General features: G+C 39.9%; 1 protein-coding gene and 1 long non-coding RNA gene across 2 annotated transcripts in view; both read right to left on the bottom strand.

Moving 5' to 3' along the window:
- Nucleotides 1–24673, bottom strand: part of agrn (agrin) — a 421905-nt gene that overhangs the window by 308499 nt on the left and 88733 nt on the right. The gene's annotated exons all lie outside the window — the stretch shown is intronic.
- Nucleotides 9750–13465, bottom strand: LOC122831401. Its single transcript, XR_006370691.1, has 3 exons — nt 13403–13465; nt 13209–13286; nt 9750–9969 (listed from the first exon to the last, which is right to left on the bottom strand). It is a non-coding gene; the product is annotated as an uncharacterized LOC122831401 (long non-coding RNA).

The raw sequence follows: 24673 nt of genomic DNA, 5'->3' as shown, positions 1-24673 counted from the left end.
TTTACAACCAAAGACAAATCAATACTCATCAATAGATTAAAATTAAACCCTTTTTTTGCCTCATGATTTTCAAGCATGCAGTCCAGCTCTACCTTTAGGTGGCAGTAATGTACCAGGTTATTTTTTAGTCACCACTGTATTTGGAGATTTATAGTCCAAATACTGTGGTGACTCTGGTCCATTTAAAGTGAAATAAATGTGTGAGGTGTGAAATCATCTTTAATAACTGATATTTAAAAAGTTTAACATTTAAGTAAACTATCGGTCCACCTTAACATTTTCATCCAGGTCGGGTCCAAGCTTGTTCCTTTCTCTCCCAGTTTTAACTTTAGATTTATAAACTGCAAAGAGAACACAAAGACTTCACGTCTCATTTCTTCTCATGTTGGTATTCATCCAGCAACAGCTGAACTTCTCTTTCCCATGCCCGCGTTGTTGACAACACTGAACATTATGCCCAAAGACACAAGATTTTAAAATAAGCTGCCCTCACAGAGAAAAACTTGTTTTGTTCTCTGAAAAGTGGAAGCTTTCTCTTCTTTTCCTAAGCGACATAAAGCATTATGGGTCATGGCCATCTGTAGCAGCGATATGAAACTTCAATTTATCAGAGCCTGAAGGGCGCAGAAATCCGACCTGAGCTCAAAGCTGGATTTAGCTTCCAAACCTAAACAGCTGATGATGCAAGACGTAAATTGGAGTGAGCTCGATCATCTACTCAACAGAGTTTATCTCAGCTCTGACTCAATAATCTGGACTCATCGACCATCTCTTCCTCCTCCTTTGTCAATAAGTCACACTCTAGCCTTCTTGTAAGGAACAAACAAAGAAAATGACCCCTGAGGACTGATGGAGACCCAAGAAAACAGAATTTGATTCAGGTGATGAAGCCTACTCAGGGGGCCGAGCAATTAAGTAATTTCTCGCGCCACTTTTCCTTCTGACCCGAAAAAATCTGGTTGACATTCATTCATTCATCAGGATAGGACTTAATGGAGATTAACAATGTAAAGATTTGCAGGCAGAAGAGTTGAGACTGCTGGCGGGGTGAGGAAGGAGAAATGATTTGGTGACCAACGCTTTAAAATGTTGATTTTTTTTACCCCCTCAGCAATCCTATGTTTATTTCTCTCATTGCACTCCATTGTATCGATCAGAAAATCAGCTGTCTACTAATTGACAGGTAAGGTAGTGCTCAAGTCGGACAGGGAAGGCTTGAGGTGAAGAGAGTCACTGAAACTGTCTAGAATATTGAAATAGATTATTAAAACAGTGCTTCCTAGAAAATGAACAGCAGAGGACAATCTGAATTAGAGGGAGGAAGAATTACGAGCTCTCTCAAACTGAGGGAACACAAAATAATTCATCTGGAAATCAATTTCCATCACATCTATTACTGAACACTGATAGAGAGAGAAAGAGACAGAAGGGGAGAGATGGAGACGGTGACTGAAAGCGACAATCATTTCCTCTTTTCATCCTTTCGTTGTTTCTCATCCCTCCATCAAGGGATGGTCAGGACCAAGCCATTTCCACGGCGGAGTTTGCTGAGGCTGCAAAAAGACATCTGTGGTCAATCATGATGAACAGTCTGCGTCTCGCATGTTTGTTTCCTTAAAAAAACAGAATGACGCTGGACATGAAGGCTACCGACACAAGGTCAAAACAATGCTGGTCTTAGTTCCCATTAAAGAAACTATACTGGAATTATCTAGTTCCTTGAAATGATAAAAACACAAATATGTGCAGTCTTTACTGTGACAAACCAACAGGAAGTGGTCCATCATTTGGAAATGAAAGAAAAAACTACATTAGTAAATTTCTTTGAAATGAGACTATGAATGTGGTGTTCATTTGGCTTCAGTTGTACTTGGCCCTGTACTTAGCATCATCCATGCTTCCATTAACACACTTACACCACTGTGGATCAACAAAGGCTCTGAATACTTACATAAATGTGATTTCTAATTGGAATAAATTTCCAAAACACCTTTTTTCCACATCCATCCATCCATTTTCTGTTCACCCTTCATCCCTAATGGGGTCAGGAGGGTTGCTGGTTCCTCTCCTGCTACGTTCTGAGCGAGAGGTGGGGTCACCCTGGACAGGTCACCAGTCTGTCACAGGGCAACACAGAGACACACAGGACACACAACCATTCACACACACACTCACAGAGAAACCAATTAACCTGACAGTCATGTTTTTGGACTGTGGGAGGAAGCCGGAGAACCCGGAGAGAACCCACCATGCACAGGGAGAACATGCAAACTCCATGCAGAAAGACCCCGGGCCGGGAATCGAACCCAGGACCGTCTTGCTGCAAGGCAGCAGCTCTACCAGCTACACCACTGTGCAGCCCACCATGTCATAAAATGGTATTTGGCTGTGGAATTTTGAGGAAAAAGATTGGGGAAGTTTTCACAGCAGAGTTTTCAAACCAATTGAACCGGTAGACTCGGTTCAATTAGGAACCAAAACTGCAACATTTGTTACATTTCAGCTGCTGTGGTTCTTTCTCATATAAAAACACTGAGTCAAATGATCCAAACCAACTGAAAAACCTGTTCCCCTCCTTGCCTGTGGGGGCAAGGAAAAGAAAAGTGACAAGAAAAAGTCAGAAGAAGACATAAGCACAATTTCTTTCTTCATAAAATGTAAATCAAAACAGAGTGTTGTCAGATTTTAGCCCTTGGAGGATTTCTCTCTTTTTTTGCCAAAGGACCAGGAGCCATTTATCCTGCTAGCGCTAGGCTAGCATGTTTGTTTTGGTTCTATTTGTAGTGGGGGAAGTCGGAGTCAGGGCTCCATTATTGTCATTATCTTAATTTGATAATATTTACTCAATGAGTAATCTAATTTATTTATTTATTTATTTATTCATTTATCTATTTGCAGCACAACAAAAGTGTTCAAGTTTCTGAGCCACGCCACCTAGTGACCACTGTCATTACAACATGTACTGATTTTCAACACAATTAAAGCAGACGCAGCCCAAGGGACAGTGAGAGTAATGTACATATTTAAAAATAAAAGAAGATCCAACATTGTGACCCAAACATCAGGCTGGCCCACTGGGATTTGCCCAGAACCAACCGGTTCTGGAGAACCTAGAGAGAACAAGTAACCTCCCAGCAGAAAAGGCCCAGAGCAGATTCAAAACTAGAACTACAGGTGGGAATTCATTTATCGTGATACATTTCTTATCAAAATATGAATTTTGGCTCATTGTTGACATCATAAATTCCTTTTATTGACATTTAAAATTCCCAAAACTGTGCTTAGTAGAAACACTTTAGCAAGGCGCCAGAAAGTATTGATATATCTTCTCCATTGTACGTTCTTGGAGGTTTAGTGAGACTTGGTGTGTACATTAAAAATAAAAGAGCTTCTGGGTAAAAACTGTCTTTCAAAACCAACAAACAAGCATTTTAAAGAAGCAATAACAAGGTATGAAAAAATAATGCTGCTGTAGGACGAGAAACCCTGAAATTACAGGTATTTGTGGTTTGTACAAATATAAAACAGAAACGACCCTCTGGTGAATTGGAAGCCTCATTAAGAGGAAAACATCAAGATGTTTAAGTTACAAAACTAAAGAAACTAATGAGATGTTTTTTCTGCAGCTTTGCAAAGAGAATAGCAGCAGAACTTCAGATGTGGGTCGATTCACTTTATTTTCTTTTTCTCAAATGAAGACAACTGTAAGAGCTTCCCACTTATTTAACAGAAGTACACAGTCTGACTTAAGAGCGCCGCTCCGCTTTATCTTTAACAGCATCATCACATGTCCCTCATTTTGCAGCCGTTTTTTTTCCTGGGTTTTTCCTCATTATCAGCCCAGGAAAACAGAGTCTGAGCTGGCCGTTCACTGCAGACAGTGGAGCAGGTAATATAAAGACAATGGGCGAGAGGCAGAGGGTGTGACTGAAGGAGGCGCTGTCAGCATTTGTAGGTCAGCGTAAATGTTTAATGCTGTTTGCTGATGAGTCGGCTCCGTCTCTCCGGTTTGTGTCTCTGAAAAGGCGGACTCCCAGAACTTCCAGTACGTGCTAATGTATTCCACCGCTCTCTTGGCATGCCAGTTAAGTAGGTTTGTGACAAGATGGCCGAAAGTACCAATTAGGCCAATTTACCTCAGCATAGTTTGATTCCCCTGTTCCATCCTTATTCCAGCTTTCCTAGTCGTTCTTCCAACTGCAGCTTCCAACTCTCCCATCCCACCAGTCCTTCATGGATTTCCATGCTGCTCTCCAGCACTACCTTTCACACCTTTGCACTTACACCTTGCAAAGTTGCCTTGACCAGTAGAAAGTAATGCATAATGGTGTAGGGGGATAATAAACGATACGCAGTTTTTTTCCTTATAGAACCACCTTCACCTGCAATGATGGCTGTAGGTTTTATGGGATTGTGTCCACCATTTTTACCCCTTTAGACAGAAACATATTTTTTCATTCTTAGAAAAACATTTCAAATGTTTCCACTGCAGCTCTGGCTGTATGTTCAGGGCTGCCTCAGTCTAACAGGGTTTCTTCAAGAATTTCCCTGCATTTAGCTCAATCCAGCTTATCTGTCTTTATGGAACAAAAGCATCCACACAGCATGACCCTGGTTCATATTTAGCCAGTTGGATGAAGTCTTAAAGGGCCAGCATTATATAAAACCAAGTGGTTTTAGCTTGACATCATGTTATGATGTTATTTCTTCATCAAAAACAAACCCGGGGTGTTGCTTTGATTCTTTAATGCATGTTTAAGAAATTCTTTAATCTCCATGGCAACCATTCAGCTGTACACAACACCTAGACGGACCTAGCTCCACCTTCCTAACACAGCTCCTCCTAAAAGCTGCAGTTTCCAAGCTTACACCTCACAGAGCAGCTCCTCCTCCACTCAGCTCCTCCAGACTAGCCAGCAGCAATTAGCAAACAGCTGGTGGAACTGCTCAGCTCATTATAGGAGTTGCTGCTCAGAGCAAAAATTTGATTTTAAGTTTTAAATAGAGGTATTCATGTAATTTCTCTTTGGGATCACTTAAGTTTCTTCTTTTATTGTTTGAATTGAAATAAAAATAGAAGTAAATTTGTAGTTCTTCCAAAAATGACAGCAATTTTACTATTTCAAAATATAACACCTTTTGTTGAAAAGTTGTAACATTTGTGGCTCAAACAGGATAATTATCTGAACTGAGAGCCAAAATGGCTCTTTGGATTGAAAAGTTGCAGCTGTACATGAAGAATCAATAATCAATTTCTATGTACCATTAAACTGGGACAAACGTCAAAAAACTGCCAAACCCTTAAATCAAAGCTAAAGACAAACCTGCTCAGATTTGCCTTTGACTCCAAATAACTGGAACATCAATTAAAATATATGAAATATATATTTGCTTGATAATAATTGCATTTGATAAAATGTTCATTCTTGTTTCATAATGGGTCACTGAAGGATATTTTACACAAATAAACTCCAGGTGACACACAGATGAATTATTGATCTTCTAAAAGCCATTGATTGTGTATTTATTTAAGGGTACCACAGTTAACAGGGCAGAATACAAATAGATGCCTCTGATTTTGATTTGCCAAAATAATCAAGAATTGTGTCTCATTTTCCTTCACCACACAGTTCTGCACTAGCTTATGCTGTAAAAATCTCTGCGTTGTGGAAAGTAGATTTGCAAGGCAGTGTGTGAGTCTGTGAGTCTTTAGCGTATGTAATTATTTAGCCTTGAGTACACATCATAATTGAAAGCATCGGATAAAAATGTTGCCTTATACGGAGCAATGAGAACATGGATTAGTGTTACATGACAGGAAGTAGGGTGGGGAGGAATCAATTTGGTTGCCAAGGTTTAGCAAAGGAACCAAATAATGGCCTGTTTATCTTATCAATTAGGGAACCATAATATTTTTGAAATGAGAAATGGATCTTACCACAGGGCACAATCAGCTCATAAATAAGGTAAATTGCTAAATAAATCCCCAAACCAGTTTATTCAGTTTACCGTACGATGGATTATAGCTTAATTTCAGTGATAATGGGAGGAGGCACTTGAGGAAATTAAAACGGAGAACTTGAAAATTCCTGAGTCATTTCCAAATGACCCCAGAGAATCATTGGAGAATTTATTAAAACAAAGCAGCTGTCTCTCATCCAAACACTGTTGAGCTCTTTGCTTTATATAGGAAGACATTAAAAAGAGACACACTTTGATCACCTATCATTTTTAAACACTCCTGCAGTGTTTCTGAAGGTTATGAAGGATTCAGAGCAGGGCTCTGTAGATGCTGCAGCCTTCCTGATTCGTGGAAGACACTTTCCAATAAAGTCAAAGTATTTTGACTTTATTGGACTTTATATGTCAAATATAAAGTAATTGACCTTATATGTACAGATGTACAGCTCTGTCTTAAAGCCCCATATGTTGCGTTGTTATTTTCCCGGCTCTGTCACAAACACACATCCTCGCCGCGGCGGTGAAATCGCATGAAAGCCAACGTGTCAAACTCCAAATCCATCTCTGTCACGGATGGTAATTGGGACTGAAATAGAAGAGAAAAGTACGCTCTGTGGGCTGATTAAAGGCATTGCGTGCTCACATGTGTGTGACTCCCAGCAGCTTTTTTTTTTTGTTTGTTTGTTTGTCGCCATTGTTATTTATTGTTTGGGTGTCAGAAAAGATCCATTACATGCCCTTGTAACACGGCTGGACGGCGTGTGGAGAGCACTGTAGTGGGTTTTTGTTAGTGTTGTTGAGTGGCATTTGTGTGAAGTTCAGGAAGAACATGGAGGCCTCCGGTAAACCCATCCAGACAAAACTGGGTCTTTTAATGCAGGGCGTGGCCTGAATTATTACAAAACCCAGTGGGTCACAGCCTGAGGAGAAGGTCTGTCTGCGTGGATGGAAGGATGGATTGGGGACAAGAAGGTTGAATCCATTGTGGGGCAGACAGCCGAGAAGAAGATGCAGCAGATGGATGGTTGAGTTAAAGGCCTGGGGGAGGAGGTTGCTGTATGAATGTAGGTTATGGCTCAATGAATAGTGCTGGAACTGGGTATGTTTCAAACACCGCAGCTGCAAACTTTAATGGTTTTAATTTATTATGTTATTCATTGAATTATTGTGACAGGCTCAGTTGACCTGCTGCATCACATCCCAGTAAAATATACTGAGATTTGTAGTTTTAATGTCACCAAAGGTTTAAGATTCATGATAAGTTTTGCAAGCCAGCATGAGAAACTATCTGATCTTTAGACACTATGGATCATGAGACTTCATAAAGTCTAAAGATATTAGCTGATATCTGAATGACACTGACGATCTGAATTTTATTCATAAAGTAACACCAACACACATACCAACACACACAGTACACACACTCCATCCCAAAATGAATCCACAGATAACACCAGCGCTTTTAACCCCCTCTGTTTTTGAGGGGGGTCTCCTCTGTCCGGCACTGACTTCTCACATCGGAGGCTGTCGGGGGCTCTATAGGGATGTGGGGGCCCGCTAATGGAAACATCCCTTTCCCATGAGGCCTCCTGAAAGAGCAGGGGTCAGGTTATGGAGGCGTGGGCGTATAGAGATAGGAGCTGTGGGTCAGGGATCTGGCACTGATCTCTTAATCTGTAGATGGACAGGGTGGGGTAGCAACACACACACAAGCACACGCCCACACACACACTCCCCCACACACACACACCCCAACCAGATGGGACACCCGTCCACTTCCAGCTACTTAGCGAGCACCCCTGACCGTTATCTATGTACAGTAAGTGCGACCATGGGTGAAAGAGCTTACATTAGCATAACCTAGATAACCTAACCCCCCATGTATGAGTGGGCTGCGTCTCTCCTAGCAACAAGCCCCCCCCAACACACACACACACACACTCCTCGTTTTAGATGCTGTTCAGATGTCAAGATGCTCAAAACAAGTCAAGAGTGAAGCTGGTCTGATAAATTAAAGATGAACAAGCAGCCGCCGCCCTCCGTCTCTAACGGCCGAGCTGTTGAAGATGAACTCATATTAGAACATGGCCGCTCCTTCCCACTTCCCAGTTCCTTTCACTCATAGCTGGATTTTTTCTTCTTCTTCTAAAGAGCAGAGACACCATAAGAAATAAATTAATAATAATAATTAAAAAAAGGCCGTCTCGGTGACGGCCCGTGCTATGGGGCTCTATTTGTGTCAAAAATAAGTAGAGGTCATATATGTAGATGTTAGTCTATGTCGTCGCTATGTGTCTTTGGTTGATCTCTATGGTCTTAGTGCTTTATGGATATGTCGATGTTGCATGTATTTGTTGCCTATGTAGATGTTCCATATGTAGGTGATACATATGTTATATATTGCATATGTCTATGTTGCATATGTTATGTCTCTAGCTGGGTCGTGGTTATTACTCACTGTCATCTTGTCAATTCATCTGCAATAGTTTTTTGCAGTTGTTTTTTGATGCAACTTCTGTGATTGGTCAATGTCGTTGGTCCTTGTCGTTAGTCAGTGTTGCCTTTGCCTGTTCTCTTCGCAATTAACAACTGTTGAAGGAGGTCATGTCTGCTCAAAGATTTTATTAGATATTACAAAAATATTGGTTTTCTAGGGGCTGCACAGTGGTGCAGTTGGTAGAGCTGTTGCCTTGCAGCAATAAGGTCCTGGGTTCGATTCCCGGGGTCTTTGTGCATGGAGTTTGCATGTTCTCCCTGTGCATGGTGGGTTCTCTCCGGGTTTTCTAGGTTCCTCCCACAGTCCAAAAACATGACTGATGACTGTTATGTTAATTGGTCCCTCTAAATCAAGGGTGTAGGTTTGGTATAAGTTTTGGTGGGACCTTACAACTTACTGACCAACCCCCCCCCCGCACTGACCGTTTTTGACCAGTGGTAACCTGGTTTGTATTCACACTAGCTTAACTTAATTTAAGACTAACAGTTCAAATGCCATATTTACTGAGATAATTTCACAGTATATTACATATCTGAGAACTAACACCTCACCTGGAGCCCTGAATCTCCAACCACCTCTACATCGTTCTGCTCTGCCCTTGCTCTGCTGTCTGAGCATCCTATGTGAAAAAATATTACATAATTAACAGACCTATTCTACCTCACATTCAGTGCTGACCTTACTAAACACCGGACTTTACAACAAATGCGTTGCGTGATAGATATCTAACTTATGGGTCCACTCACTGTACTTACAGCAGAGGTAGCGAAATAACTTCTGTCTGTCGTCCTTTTCTTTTTTGGAGAATGTCAAACTCAGAAGGAGACGCGTTCACTTTCAGCACCATGGACCAAGCTTCCGATCCGCGTGTGTCCAGCTGGCCGCCGCCTGTTGCAGCCAATCAAAGAACGTAGATCCACGTTCTTTGAGCCAATAGCGGCATGGGTCGTCATAGTTCATAACAGTGAATTTTAAAATGAATGCTACCACTGCGTAGTATATTGAAATATTAAACTAATCAATGTAGATTTTTGTTTATTTATTTTATTTTTGTTAAAATATACATTTTTTTTTATTTATTTATTTTTATTAATATGGCAAAAATTGGTCGGGACTATTTTATATCCCTTGAATATTGGTCGTGACATGTCACGACTGCCCATACCCAAACCTACGTCCATGCTCTAAATTCTCCCTAGGTGTGAGTGTGTGTGTGACTGGTTGTGTGTCCAGTCTGTTTCTGTGTTGCCCTGCGACAGACTGGTGACCCCGCCTCTCGCCCAGAACGCAGCTGGAGAGGAACCAGCAACCCTCCCGACCCCATTAGGGACAAGGGTGAACAGAAAATGGATGAATGGATGGATTGGTCTTCTAATATAAGTGTTTTCAAAATGCTTAGATATCTACCTTGTATTTTCTTCGGGCATTAATCTACCGCTCCCTTCTGCTTCCTCCTCAAGCGCTCTGTTGTTCACTTAGGGACTGTCAACAAATGTCTGAGCCAATCACACCTGACAAAGAAATGTAAATAAATGCCTTGCCTTGTGACCAACTGACACAAATAATTGGTAATTAGGATTACACGAGACACACTATTCTCTATTGAGTTTCTGACCTCATATTCAATATTTTAAATAATTTTAATATTAAATAATATCATGCTTTCTTCAATAACTTCCAATTCATGTGACCTATTGATTCAAAATCAGTGTGAAATTGTTCTACTAAAGTGTGTAGGTGAGGCACACTCATTCTTACTCCATTTGAACCCTTTTTATATTTTGTTAACAATTGTTTTGTCAAGATTTGGTGAAAATTTTGTAAATCTATTTTTTAACAATTTTTTAGTCCAAATTTAGTAACTATATTTTTTAGCAAGTTTTGTCAAAATTTTCCAAATTTGACCCATTCATCAATCACAGAAGTTATAGACATTCAGACAACTACTTGAACCAACAACATGGGGGAGTAACATAAAAAAAACATCAAGGGGTTCACTGCTTTACTGGAGATGAATTGACAAGATGACAATGAGTAATAACCACCATGCAGCTAGAGACATAACATATGCAACATGTACATATGCAGCGCACACATTCGCAACATAGACATAGGCAACAACTACATGCAACATCGACATATTCATAAAGCACTAAGACCATAGACGTCTACCAAAGACACATAGCAGCAACATAGACCAACAACATCTACATATATGACTTCTTCTTATTTTAGACACAAATGTAACCCCATACTTTCTCCCCTTAACTGTTGTTTTTAATTCACAGTATATGTCTGAACGATGATATTCGGTTTGCCGATAGGGTTTCTAGCTCCGTGGGAGGAAGAGGTGGAGGAGAAGGAGGTGGAGAAAAAGGAGAATCAGGAAGAAGAGAGTGAAGAAAATGTTCCGGTCTGAACTCTCCCCCTGACCGAATGTTGGGCGAAGAAGAGCTGCAAAAAGTGACTTCAGCTGAAAGTCAGCATCGGAGCATTTCTGCCCCCTGTGGATCTGCTCGTCACTGCGGGTGAGCAAGACGACATTTTAAATACTTACTTGAGCCGAAATAAAGAAACTAATTCTGATTTCAGCCAAGATGAAAAGAGGTAAGGTTGCTATGGCAGCCATAAAAATGGCACATGAGAAGTTATGGTTGTTTCATCATCGTTAAGTGTAGGAGGTAACAATGACTTTCTTTTACACATCTAATGAGTCTTGTTTTCTCCAGACCTCTCATGCTCTGTTTCAAGTTTCCTCTGAAAAAGTAAAAAACAGATATGCTTGGAGTGCAAACCTATTTATCTAACCAGAATAACAAACCACTAGGCTGTGTTTCACAACATAAAGGTCTCTGCAGACACAGCTAACAAAAGAGACGTTTTCCATTTCCCTCCCCCTTTTCCTTGCACAGCAGCCAGAAAAGGAGAGCTTAGATTTTATGCTGCACCGTTAACAGCCTCTAGATGGCAGCAGAAGAAAAGAATCAGCATGGTGAAGCAGAGAAAAGCTTCTCATCTCCAGCAGCATCATTAGCTATCATGATGTATCTAATGCAAATGTGTTGATAAACAAATGGATCAATCAAGGAGAAGCAGCATTCAGCTCCTACGTGCCACAAATTTAGAACAAACTTCCATAAAACTGTAAAACAGCTGAAACACTGACTTCATTTAAATCTCAACTAACCCACTTGTTTAGAGTTGTATTTGAAATGTAATTAATTACAAATTTATTGATGGAACTTGACTTAATGTTCTGTTCTGATTGTTGATTCTATGTTCCATTGTGTTTTCTGTGTTTGATTTGATGTAAAAATCAAACCTATTACATAGTTGAGTCAATGAAGTGTAACTGATCACCACCTTGTTAGAAGTTCCTCAGTCAATAATGAATCTACATTCGGTAGCTTTACTTATCAAACTGGTGGAGTAAACTTGGGTTCAAATTCAACTTTTTTTTTAATAAGACCTTCCATGAAACCAAATGTTTCAGCCAAAAACAGGAATTGGACTATTTTCCCCTGAAATGCTGAAAAATCTCATTTTTCTTCAGGGCTGAAACAATTAATCAATTAACTGTGATTAATCAAGTATCATAGGTATAGTCAAAAATGTTTACTTATTGACTTACCTTTAACTGGAGAACAGACTGAAAAAAAGGCTGTATGCTGAAAAATTATTCTCAGAATAGTAGATAAGATAAAACTGTACAAACAAATCCCTTTATCTGTAAACACATTTTAGCCAAACTAAAGGGGCAGTTTTAGCTTCACTTGGTTCAGATTCTGCAAAAGAAAAGAAAGAAAGAAAAAATATCTCCTATGTAGAATTTTTTTTGCTATTCATTGATTAATAAATATTTTTTATGTTCATTTATTAATGGATATCAAGGCAAATTGGTCCCATTTTCCTAAATTAAACCAATTAGCCTTACACTGCATTGATGTGAGGAGAAACAGAAAATTTTTTCACATTAATGTTTGTGTCATTTTGTTGAGTTTCAGGCAATCAAATGTTTATTTTATTGAATCATTTTTATTATCTCCATCATTTCTAATATTCTGTAACAGTTTCAGTAAAAAATTTGCAGAATGTGCCAAAAATGTTTCATCAAGTTTCAGTCTATAAATGCATCAGCTTTAGCTCACAAGTCAGAGTGGACAGACTGACGGTGGTTAATCCTCTTCTACACAGAGGAGCCACAAGCACAAAACACAATTAAATTCATACATAACATTCAATCACATTAGATTGAAAATAAAATAATATATCCCACTAAGGCAAACAAACTTAAAGAATTTAAACAATAGTGTATTTTGTTGCAAGTTTTCAAACATCCTAAAAATAACTTCTATTTGAAATAAGCATCTTTTCACAAACAGATCCTGTCAGATAAAATAACTCCACAGAAACAATAGTGAGACACAGAGAATAAATGCAACTTTATTGATAGAAAAGGTTAGGTATTTCTTTTTTTTTTTTTTTTACACTAATAAATGGGAAAATTAAGATCAGATTTTTTAGAGTTTGACCTGCAGGCAAATCTGGCTGACTGCAAAATTATTATTATTTTTAACAGGAGGCACTTTTTTATGTTAAACACTCATTTTCATGCTGTGATGTTGCATTCAGACATTGCTGAGCTGGAAGCAGAAGCTTACAGGCAGAACCACACACTGCTTGGGGCATCATGCCTTTCTTCAGTAAAACACACACAGATGTAGATGGAGGATACACAGTTTTCACTCACCTGAGGAAATAAACAGCTGCTCTCTCTTCTGGAAATAAATGCTCAGGCATACCAGCAAGCAATAAGCGACATGTAAACCTGCACCACCAGAAGACAGTAGATCTAATTAATAAAGTTTATGTTTACTAGCAGGGATAAATGCCAAGAGCTAAGATAAACTCAGTTGGAGAGTCTAGTGCTTATCTTCTACAAACCACAAGGATGTTTAAGATCCTCCCTTTAATGAGGACAGGAAGCCCTGACAGGACTGTGAAGTCTTGGATGAACCCGGACTCGGCTGCTGAGGCCTTCCTGGTTCCTTCCTCTCAACAGAGTTCGCCAAACAGATTCTGTATGTTCAATAACAGAAGGCTGACAGAAGAAATAAACCCGACTTTGGTTTCCCTAACACAATGTGTCTACAGCCGTCCATCCCTCACCAAGCTGAAGCCAAACCTCTCAACTATCAACAAATCAGCCTGGACTCAATTACATGCTTAACAAGGTAGAAGACTAAATGACATCTGGAAGCCTCTTCATATTAATCTCTCAGAGTTATGGGGGAAGAAAAACTCCAAGAAAGGCAGTTTACCCTTCCTGCTAAATGTTTCCAGGCCATCTGGGAATTTGACGGATAAGGTCACATCCAAAACCAACCGCGTCCTTCCGATCCTCCACCTTGAGAGCACTAGAGACACATCAGGAGGAAGTCTGCAGTAGAATCAGGGTGGCCTAGTAGTTTAGGGAGGTTATTTCCGACGGATAGACACGTATACCACCGCTTTCAGGCCAGGGTGTCGAGTGACGCCAGTGGATGCATTCTGACCTCATGGGAAGACGTGGAAAGGAAGCCAAGCAGTAGGGGCAGTGAGAGAGATGAGACAAGGGGGAGCTGGTGCTGATAAATAGTCTGTGATAAAAAATTTTGGCTGCTGGTTTTTGAGTCTTAAAAAGGACAATGAGAACTTCTAAAGCTGTTTGAATGAATGCCAAAGAAGACAAAACTGAATCCTTGCTAAATTAGTTGTGGAATTTTTCAATAATCGATTCATCATGATTAACAGCCCTAAAGCCTCAAATATGGCTGAACTGTAGTCATTCTGTATAGAAGATGGTGTGGTGAGCCCAATGCTGCTTGAAGCTTTAATTCATTTTATTTCTGGTTTTGACAAGTTTTACATTTTACCCTCATTAAACCATACAGCTCAACACACTGGTTTGATCCTTGGATTTGACTAGGACAGAGTTTAGCTGTCTGTTTAGATGAGTCTACGTTCAAGAAGATGACAGTGAGAACAGAACAGCAATCTTTCTAGCCTTTAATAGACCATCAGAGGCCTGAAGAACTACTGGTTAAACCACTTCTGTCAATTTGACGTCTTGGACGTAGAATATTCAGAACTGAGGACATATTAGCATTTCTACAGTAGGTTAGTTTCCAATATTGTGGAAGAGTCTCTTTGCTCAAATGTTGACTGAGCAGTTTGAAGTATAACAGTAAAAGGATTCGTGCAGTTTATCATTTCAAATGAGTGGGAACCGTTTCCCCCCCATCCCATCAGCCACTAATTCCACACTGACCTCCTAAACCAGACAGCAGATAATTGTTACCTTCTGCATTTGAAAGTCACATTAAAATGGCTGATAAAGGAGATCAGGCTCAGGAAAGAAAAAGGAAGCTGAGAACTTCAACAACAGATCTGACTTTGGCCAGGGAAATAATCGGCTTTCTGCTAGATTCATTTGTTCTCTGCTTTTACCATTGTTAATGGTGTTACTTTTGAAAAGGGGCAGAAGTATCTGTTTCTGTTGAGGAGGGCAGCTGGAGGAACATACTGGTGAGGAATAATAACAATGACAAACTCCATGCAGCGTAGAGCAGAGGGTGCTGTTCATGTGTCATCATGGAGCAATAAGAAAATCATCCAATCTGGGGAAGAAAATGCTTGCTAGCGCCACCAAATGGTCAACAAATGGCATATTAAGTCATCCTGACTGCTTCTCTTTAGAGGTTTTCAGAAGATATGGAAGTAAACACACATGGTGTGTGTCGGAACACATGATTGTTAAAATAGTTAATATATGAAAAAATTAAACCATGACCATTAATTTCAGGACTTTTCCAAAGTCAAAACCCAGCAATCACATGTTTGTATAATCATGAAGACCAGTTTAGGCTGCAGTTCAGCATTCCTGAGTTCACACCAGTCAGCAGTCAAACTGAATCTGGTTAAAAATCACATCCAACAAATCAAAAAAAAATAAATAAATACTAAATTTAATGTCCTGTTTTGTAGAGCTGTTTTTTGTTTGTTTGTTCCATTTTTTCCAGATCAATCACCTAAAAGTGATGAATCACAATGTTGTTTTAACTTCATCCTGTCCTGAACCGTTTCATCCATGGTGCTGGTTCTTTCTGCAGGTTCACCTGCAGTGTTTTCCTTGATTTAGTTCATTAGTTCTTAATGAGATCCCTGAGGAAACCTTCACTAAGGAAATTGATCCCTCGCCCCGTCATGCATGACTTTTGACTTGATCCTGTCTGTCCACTGCACTCATAGAAACATCAGGTTCATCATTTGAAGGGTTGATGCCTCACATGTAGCAGAAATTCTGTTACAGGTTTCCAGCAGCTTCACATACTGACGTGGGTTCCTATAATTTACCCCCATGTTGGGGCGTGCTGTGGTTGCATAGGGGACAGCGCAACCCACATTTGGAGGCCTTGAGTCCTCGACTGTCATATAAGGGACACTAGAGCCCACAAAAAAAGACCCCCTGGTGGGGAAAAAGATAAAATAATTACCTCCATGTTGATCCATAAAGGCAGATCTATTCAGTCTAGTTCTATGCTGGTGCCTGCTTTATTATTTACTACATTACTATATATTATTTATTACATTTATAATTTCATATTGTCCTGGGTTCGATTCCCGGCTCGGGGTCTTTCTGCATGGAGTTTGCATGTTCTCCCTGTGCATGGTGGGTTCTCTCCGGGTTCTCCGGCTTCCTCCCACAGTCCAAAAACATGACTGTCAGGTTAATTGGTCTCTAAATTCTCCCTAGGTGTGAGTGTGTGTGTGAATGATTGTGTGTCCTGTCTGTTTTCTGTGTTGCCCTGCGACAGACTGGCGACCTGTCCAGGTGACCCCGCCTCTCGCCCGGGACGCAGCTGGAGAGGAACCAGCAACCCTCCTGACCCCATTAGGGGAGAAGGGTGTAAGAAAATGGATGGATGGATGGATGGATAATTTCATATTGCTCTTTCTGAACCATTTGAAAAAAGATTTGATTGTTTTTTTAGATGTTTGACCAAGTTAGTAAATCTATTGTTTTATCAGTTTCAGTTTCTATACTATTTATTTTCTATCGGCTGTTAGAGTCCTCATCCCACTGACTGATCAAATTCAAGTTGTTTTTCCATGTTAGCTTGTGAAGCTGTTGGTGTGTTTAAATGTGCTGTACTGCTCCAGAGTTATCAAATATATGTACAGTTCAGTATATTTATGTCTGTGTATACAAAAATGTACTTTTTAAATCAGTTCAGCTGTTTTCCTGTATCAGATTGGTATCGGCCAATGCTAAACCTCAGGTATCGCTATGGGTACTGAAAAAGTGGATCAGAGTTTCCCAGGTTTCCACCACAGCAGTGCAACCTGCAGAAATGTTGCTGTTTAATGCAGCATGTAAAAAACCTGCGTGGACTTAACCATGCACAATCTTCCTTCTCCAACTGGCTTCACCAGGTTTTAAATTACCGTTCAGCTAAATCCTGACAACTCCTCCAGAAAATGAAGGCTCTGAATAAACGGCCCTGCAGGCGGACTGCAGCGTCGGACATGCCGCTGCCCTTATTTGTGGCTGTGTGTGGCATTTATCTCCAGGTTGCTCATAATGACTGACATTTGGATAAGGCCTGCATAATGAAAAACTGCCTCACAATCAGCATCAGATAAGCTCTTCAAAAGCGGTGGCAGATTCCTAATTAAGATTAGTCTTTACAAGCAAAACACAACAAAACCGAGCAGAAGCAGAGAGAAAGAAAGTGTCAGGTTAAAGCGAGTGCTTACCTGCGATGATGTATTTGTGAGCTTCGGTAAGCAAAGAGAGGAAAGAGGAAGAAACTTGTTAGAAAAGATTAAAGAGCAAAAAACTTTCCTTTATTGTTCAACTTTCCAATGGAAGACAGAATATGATGAGGCTGTGGATCCAAGAAAATGGTTCAATAGAATCAGTACATAAAAATAGAAATACCAATTTCTTCCATGGATGTATGGTGGCACTACTGAACTGCAACACTCTTCAGGGTGGAAGTGTTTATTGGGCGAAGACAGGTTTATTAGCTGTTTTTAGTATTGGCTAAAAGTATTAGTTAATGAGTGAAATTTAGTTTGATTCAAAACAGATCAGATTTGCTGTTATCCCACAAAGACTCAATCATTAATATCTGAAAAACAGCTGCAACGTAGACAGATTATTTTGTAAAAGTAAAATCATGTTTAAATGCAGAGCTGTGTAACAAAGACCTCTCCATTCAATTGAAGGAAAAACTAAAATAGATCATTATAATTATAATAAATGAATTAATGACTTCTTTAAAATATTGACAGAAATCAGAGCTTTTTCCTTCTGTATGCTGAATTGGACTGTTTTGTTTTGTTTTTTTTCTAAACGGCTCATTAATAAAAAAGAGGGAAAATTTTGAAATATGCCAAATTTACATTATGAGATGAGCAAAAAAAATCTAATATAATTCAGAAAATTTGTAAAAGCGATGGACAGTAAAGCTTTTCAGTCTTATTGTATTAACTGTTTTATTTTTGAGCAGATTATTGACTAACTTATTACAAACATTACTGTGTTGATCTTTAGAAAACCAAAAATGAGACAAAACATCTAACTGGTGCTTCTTCTTAAAAATAGATCAAAAATAAAACCAATGAGTAAAGCCCTGCAGAAGACACTGTGGAGCTGCTGGTCTTTTACATTAACTCAGGTTGTATTTGTCTAAATTGAGATAGGCCATGACTTTCCAAATTTAAGATAATAATATTAGCTTTTCATCTGTGTGCTTCAGCTTTTAGAGAATTTCATCAGAAAAGCAAAGACCTCTCCATTCAATTGAAGGAAAAACTAAAATAGATCATTATTTTATAATAAGACGAAACACAACACATGCATAAAACTTTATGTAACTCTGATGGTAATTTGTGGAAAAGAAACAAAAGGTTTATAATTTTTATTCCCATAGTGCAGTAAACAGTGGGTGTGATGAGTTTTTATGTTTTCTTCATGTTTGTGAGATTTAAGAGAAAATTACTTCATACAGTAAATATACAGTGTAAAGTTCAGGAAGACGTTTTTCTATAAATGTCCCTTAAACATGTTAATGAGCTCATGCCTGTAATTCCATATAGAGACAAGTCTTTGAGTTGTTGAGTGTAAAATCCCCCTCAGTCCCAGTCCGTCCCCATTTACCATTCCGGGTGTTTCCAGCATGTCAGGCGACCACCAACCGAGCCACTATTTAACCACGAGGCGGTTTCATCAAATCTTGTTCAACCACCCAAATAACCGTCAACAACCCAAAAGTTCTCCCCGTTGTCCTGCACAATGAGTCCTCAAGGCGACTAAACATCTGTTTGGACTGTTTGTCCTGGGGCGGTTCTACCCGGTGTCAGCTCTTCTGTCGCTTCCCTTACACCGCTTTCTCTGCTCTTGTCTTGATCCTATTCACTCCACACTGAGGTCTTTGGGGGCGCACAGTCTATTATCCCAAGATGAAGCTTAGGACAACTAAACGCTCCAGAGGAGTGGCTATTTATCTGAGCTGAATGACAGAGAGAGAAGAGGGAGTGTGTGTGTATGGCCTGGCGTTCCCATATCACTTAGGCTAATGTGATTAAAGCTCAGCCAGTGAGGAAATTCATTTAGTTTGGATTGTGTTGGTCTTAAGCAACTCATGTCAGACAAAGCTGAGGGGAAAAGGAGATGAAAGTGTCCAGTCACAGGACTTCCTCACAAGCTCAAATGGATAAAGAGAAAAGCGCTGGAAGCAAAACTTACTGCCCAGAACCAAAATTTGTGACTTTGCCACGCACAAACAATGTTAATGATTAGAGGGGTAAGAAAACACAAATTTACCCAGCAATCCCTCTCACACATGCTAAGTATTTACAAGGCCTGTCAATTGGTTAATAAAAGTTAATTAACTATCAATTAAGTCATAAAAACAACAAGAGAGACTTATTGTTTTGTTTTTCTCAGACACACTTTTGAAAAGTGTTTTTAAAAAATGCTGAATATAACTTATCTGACATGAATTACAAATATTAATTTTTAGTTTGGAACTTTCACTGTTTGAAAAAGAGCAGAAAAAATGTCATTCTCTGTTTTTAGGAAGGAGAAACAAGAGAAAGTAATTGTTTTACGTCAAGGTTCAGAAGACTTTGTCACTGTAGCTGCCATTTGCTCAACAAACTGAACAATATTAAATTTGACATTTAAAAATGTAGAAAAGAGGGGCGTGCTGTGGTTGCGTAGGGGATAGCGCGACCCACATTTGGAGGCCTTGAGTCGTCGACGTGGCCGTCGCGGGTTCGATTCCCGGACCCGACTGACACTTACCGCATGTCTTCCTCCCTCTCACTTCCCCTTTGCTGTCAGCCTGCTGTCATATAAGGGACACTAGAGCCCACAAAAGACCCCCTGGTGGGGAGAAAAAATAAATAAAATGTAGAAAAGAGCTCTGCAGGAAAGCAGCCAAAACACAAGGAGTTAAATTTGACGGTGTTCAAAGCCAAGTATGAACCTCATGAAAGAGAACTTTTTTATTTAATTTGGCCATGATTTCCTGCAGCTGAACTGAAATATGTTATAAGCAGAGCTCTCAACAAGTCATATCAAAAGATAAATGCTAATGCTAACCTAGCCTTTTAGCAAAATACTCCATCATGAAAGAGATGTAAAACACGGAAATGCATGAGTTAAGTTATTTGTATTGTTTTGCAGCAATGTGTGTCTCATATGATGTGCAAAGAACATTCTCTTGCCTTTTTTACATGTTTCATTAACCTGGAGTTGGATCTGCAGAAATTCATTTTAAGTGTTATGTGTAGTCATTACGTATTGAAGGAAAACTGGCTTCTCTTTATTAAAAGTGCAGCAATGACGGTATTCAAACACATACCTGTTTTTTCCTCAAAACATTAAGCAACCAAAATTGATCATTTGAGGATTTACTTCTGAACAAAAGGTTAATTGGTAAAAAAAAAAAAAAAAGTCTGAATTTGAAAACAAAAATCTGTAACACGGTGAAGATTTCTATGTCCAAGAACAAATTGAACACAGCATGAGTCAGTCAGTGCTGAAGAGGGCCTCAGAAGTTCTTATTGTGGATACTGAATGGCTTTCTGCCAGCAGCCACACACACACACACGCACGCACACACACACCCACGCACACGCACATCCACACGCACGCACACGCACACACACACACACACACCATCAGGAGAGAGGTTGCAAATCACCAGCACTTCATCAGGAAGATAAACCTTGTTCCAGAGGTTTCTCAACAGCAGGTTATCACAAACAGAGGTTACACAGAGCCACAAAGAAAACTCTCCCTTTCACTGTTATAATGCCAGGTTTTTGTACACACAGTTCTTTTTTTCTATTGTAAACTAAGAATGATGAACAATCTCCAAAACTCTAGTCAGTTCGGTGTTTTTCTAAAAGGGGAATGAGTTTTGTTTGGATGCTGGTTTGAAAGAATCTCAGCTTCTTTCAGGATACCATCCTATTTAGCAGAGTCTCTGTTCCAAGAAAAGGAAGCATTTCACAGGCAGGAAGAAAAATGTGTCATCCCTCCCTCCTCCTTTGTGTTTTGTCAAGGGCCTCCCTCTGGCTTCTCTCTTTATCCTTGATGGTTTCTGGCAAGTCAGTCTTTTTACTCTCAAATCTTGATTTCCAAACACTATCTAAAAGATGCATGGTTGCTTAAACAACACAACATCCTATACAGAGTTAACGTCTTTTCCCATGATCCGTTTGCTCTGACTCTAAGCTGACAGTGGACCTTCAAGTTGATGGTGAGCATGAGAGCATCTGGTCTCTGAAAACCAGGAAAAAGGAGAGTAACGAGGGGAATGTTGAAGGACTTGGACTAACTTGAGGCTTTTCTCACAGACAGGACGCTGTGGGTTGTAGAAACGCTCCATCAGCTTCCAGCTGTGAGGTGTACACAGCCTTTCACTGCTTCCTCCTTTTCTCAACAAACTTGAATAAATAGAAGCTGAGAAATGGGGCGAAGGGGAAGAATAAAGGGAAGGGAAGAGTTCCTCTGGTGCCTGTTTACCTCCTGCAACACATCCTTCATGAAGCCTTAATTTACACGGCCGACTCTGCCAAACAAGCGCTGATTAGAAGAATAAGCAGGACTTGCACTGCTTATTTTCCCTTTACTGGGTTTGCCTCAACTGATGGGAAACGACGATTGAATTGATGATGTCATGCTGAGGAAGTTTCAGCATCTTAAAAAGGAGCAGCATTATGGGTTTTCCAGGCACAAAGTGACATTTTATAGCCAACAAACTGCTGCTTTCAGTTCCTATAAATTGTTTTAATGTCATATAAGACTTAATAGATGTGGATGCTCAGTTCCACCAGCTGTTTGCCAATTGCTGCTGGCTAGTCTGAAGGAATGCAATCATTTGCACAGCTGATGATGAAATAACATAATAATGTAAAGCTCACTGACCCTTTAAGTCATGAGGGTTAAAGTCAAGTCAAAGTTATTTATGAAGCACATTTACTAGAGCCTCAGCTCAACAAAGTGCTTCACAACAAACATTACAGGTAAAAAATTTAAAATTAAATTAAGTTCAGTAAAAATAATAAGTGCATTTGGTGTCCTTGTATCCAATGGTTTGCAAAGGTATTCACACAAAATATCAATAATAATGTAAGTTCGTCCTCTCAAAGACCAATAAACTAATTTTATAAAGAACTCTTACCACTGGAACTGGAAGACATGTTAAATATCCAAAAATGAAATATGACAGAAGACAATAAACGAGTAAGAAACAAAAACAATGCACATAACAGAAACCATAAATTAAAATGATTATGAAATCTATAAACAAAACCGCCCTTCATAAAAAAATCACCAGAATGGAAATGGAGCACACTTTAACTTATCATTCGATTCCTTGATCAATTTCTTGTTATGACAGGTTCCATGTTGCTCCATTATGAAAATCCAGTAAAATACATTAGAATTTGTGAGTATAAAAAGATAAAAGGTGTGAAAGTCTATGGGTTATTAATGGATCTTTACTGTCTAAACTCTGACTTCTTAAGCTTCATACTGAGTGATTTACATATGCAACACAGAAGGATTATATATATTTCAGTGTGATTATATATAGCAAGCAGATGAAAATGCAAAGACAGCCTCTTTTCACTCAGCCAGAGTCTTCTAACAATAGTGTCATTTCACAGCACAGAAATGCTGCTGCAGAGTGAGCCTGCCTTCATCAATCTGGTGTTGGACATTAGAAACCTGGAGGACATTATGATCCAAAGACTGCACCATAAGCCAAACTGCAAGCAGAAGGGTCTGGCGGCTGAAGCCTTCACTTAAAAAGTCCTGCCAAGACACCCATCAGACAACATGGTCATCAAGCCCAAATCTCTTCTGGTTGTTCTGAAACATCTGACGCTCTAGACATGGATCTCTTTCACAAGTCATCAGGAAGATGAAGTCAAGTTGGAAAGGAAGTGCTGGCCTTGAGCTGAGCCAGGCTGTGAAGGAAACTTAGCGGCCGATGGCAGCACAGGGAGGATAACAGATCCCACATTCCTGACATTCAGAGAGCTGGCTGACTCTGTCCTGAAACCTGCAGGCTCCTGGAGCCACACAGGTAGGCCTGTCACCATAGCAAATTTTGCTGAGCGATTAATTGTCTCAAAAATCATTATGATAAGTGATAATATTGTTTGAAGACCTTTTTACATTAGTTTAATGGAAATGATGTAATAATGCATGGGATTTCCTCCCAAAGATAATTACACTTTATATTCAAAAGAACACTTGACACTGGAACTGATAAAATAAACTAAACAACCAAAAACAAAAATAAAATGGATTTTCAGTCTCCATTAAAAAATGTAATTGAATAAAAACACTAAAGTGTAAATAAATACTGGATCAGTAATCATTAGATTTAAATAGAGAAGATGGAACACCGACTACCTGATGCAATAGTTCACACTATAGGTTAGTTCACACCTACATTTTCCCCTTACGACAATCTTAGAACTTTTATTGTTCTAAGATTGTCTCTTGTGATTTCGTAACCGATCATCCTGTAGTGTGTGGTGTGTTACGGTAGATCGTTGTGGCCCCTCCGATCTAAATCAGGGGTTTTCCCCACTGGGAGCTTAATGCAGCCTGTTGAATGTGACAGGTAGCCAATCAGAAAGCACGGATTCTCCTCTGTGCTTTCTGAGGGGAAATTACAGAGGGGAATCCAAAACAGCTGACACAGCACAACATGAAGTCCAGCGGACATTGGAGATGATATGTGGAAACAACATTAATGTTTATAAAACACTTGGTGCAAAGAATACAGAAATGACGAGGGGAGGAGTTGGAGTGAAATTGCTACGCAGTTGATGAACCCGGTAACTTTTCAGCTGTTCTTTGTTAACGTGACATAAATAGATTATAATGATTTTCATTCAGTCAGGATGTTACGCTGACACTAGAGCCACATGCGTTGCAGGTAGATTGTAGTAAAACATTGATTAATGCCTGGTTTTAAAATGGAGCCCTGGCAAAAATTCTAACTGGGAGACTTGACCAGCTTTGCTACATCATCTAATCACCAGGTCAGGCCGCAGCCAATCCGGAACGGAGCTTCACGCCGCTCCAGCCAATCGTCGTCCAAAGACACCTTCAAAAGTTCAAGCTACCCTGGGGGCTTCCTTGCTCGTCAGCCGTGATTCGACCCACTTCTTCCCCATCTCCACCTTCACGACGAGGGACTTCCTCCAGGATCCTCTGTGCTCTCCCTCTCCAGGCTCTGCTCCACCACCAGTTTCGGTCTGGGGGGAAGACTATCCCGAGCTCCCTGAGCAGACCGCCTGATCACGGCGATCCTCCGCTCACGGTCTTCTGCCAAGTCCATGCGCCAAAGAAATTGTACCATTAAATCTTTTTAACTGCTACTGGACTTGTAGCCATTATTTTGTGGCCATTGTTGGACACCACCCGGCACGATTAAACCTGATGGAACCGTTATACCTAGGATTTCTGTCAGCTAATGTGTGATCTCTCAGGTTTTGAAAATGGCCGACAGCTCTAAGATGGTGTAGTGTGAACTGGACATTACACTGAGGAAATGAGGAAGGGAGGGTCAGTGGAGAGCAGCGGAGTTGAGCCTTTTTTCATTTAGTGTCATCAATAGAAAGAGAAAAAGG

The sequence above is a fragment of the Gambusia affinis genome, linkage group LG01 (assembly GCF_019740435.1).
Source record: "Gambusia affinis linkage group LG01, SWU_Gaff_1.0, whole genome shotgun sequence".
Classification (NCBI taxonomy): domain Eukaryota; kingdom Metazoa; phylum Chordata; class Actinopteri; order Cyprinodontiformes; family Poeciliidae; genus Gambusia; species Gambusia affinis.
This window is presented reverse-complemented; position numbering and strand designations above follow the sequence as displayed.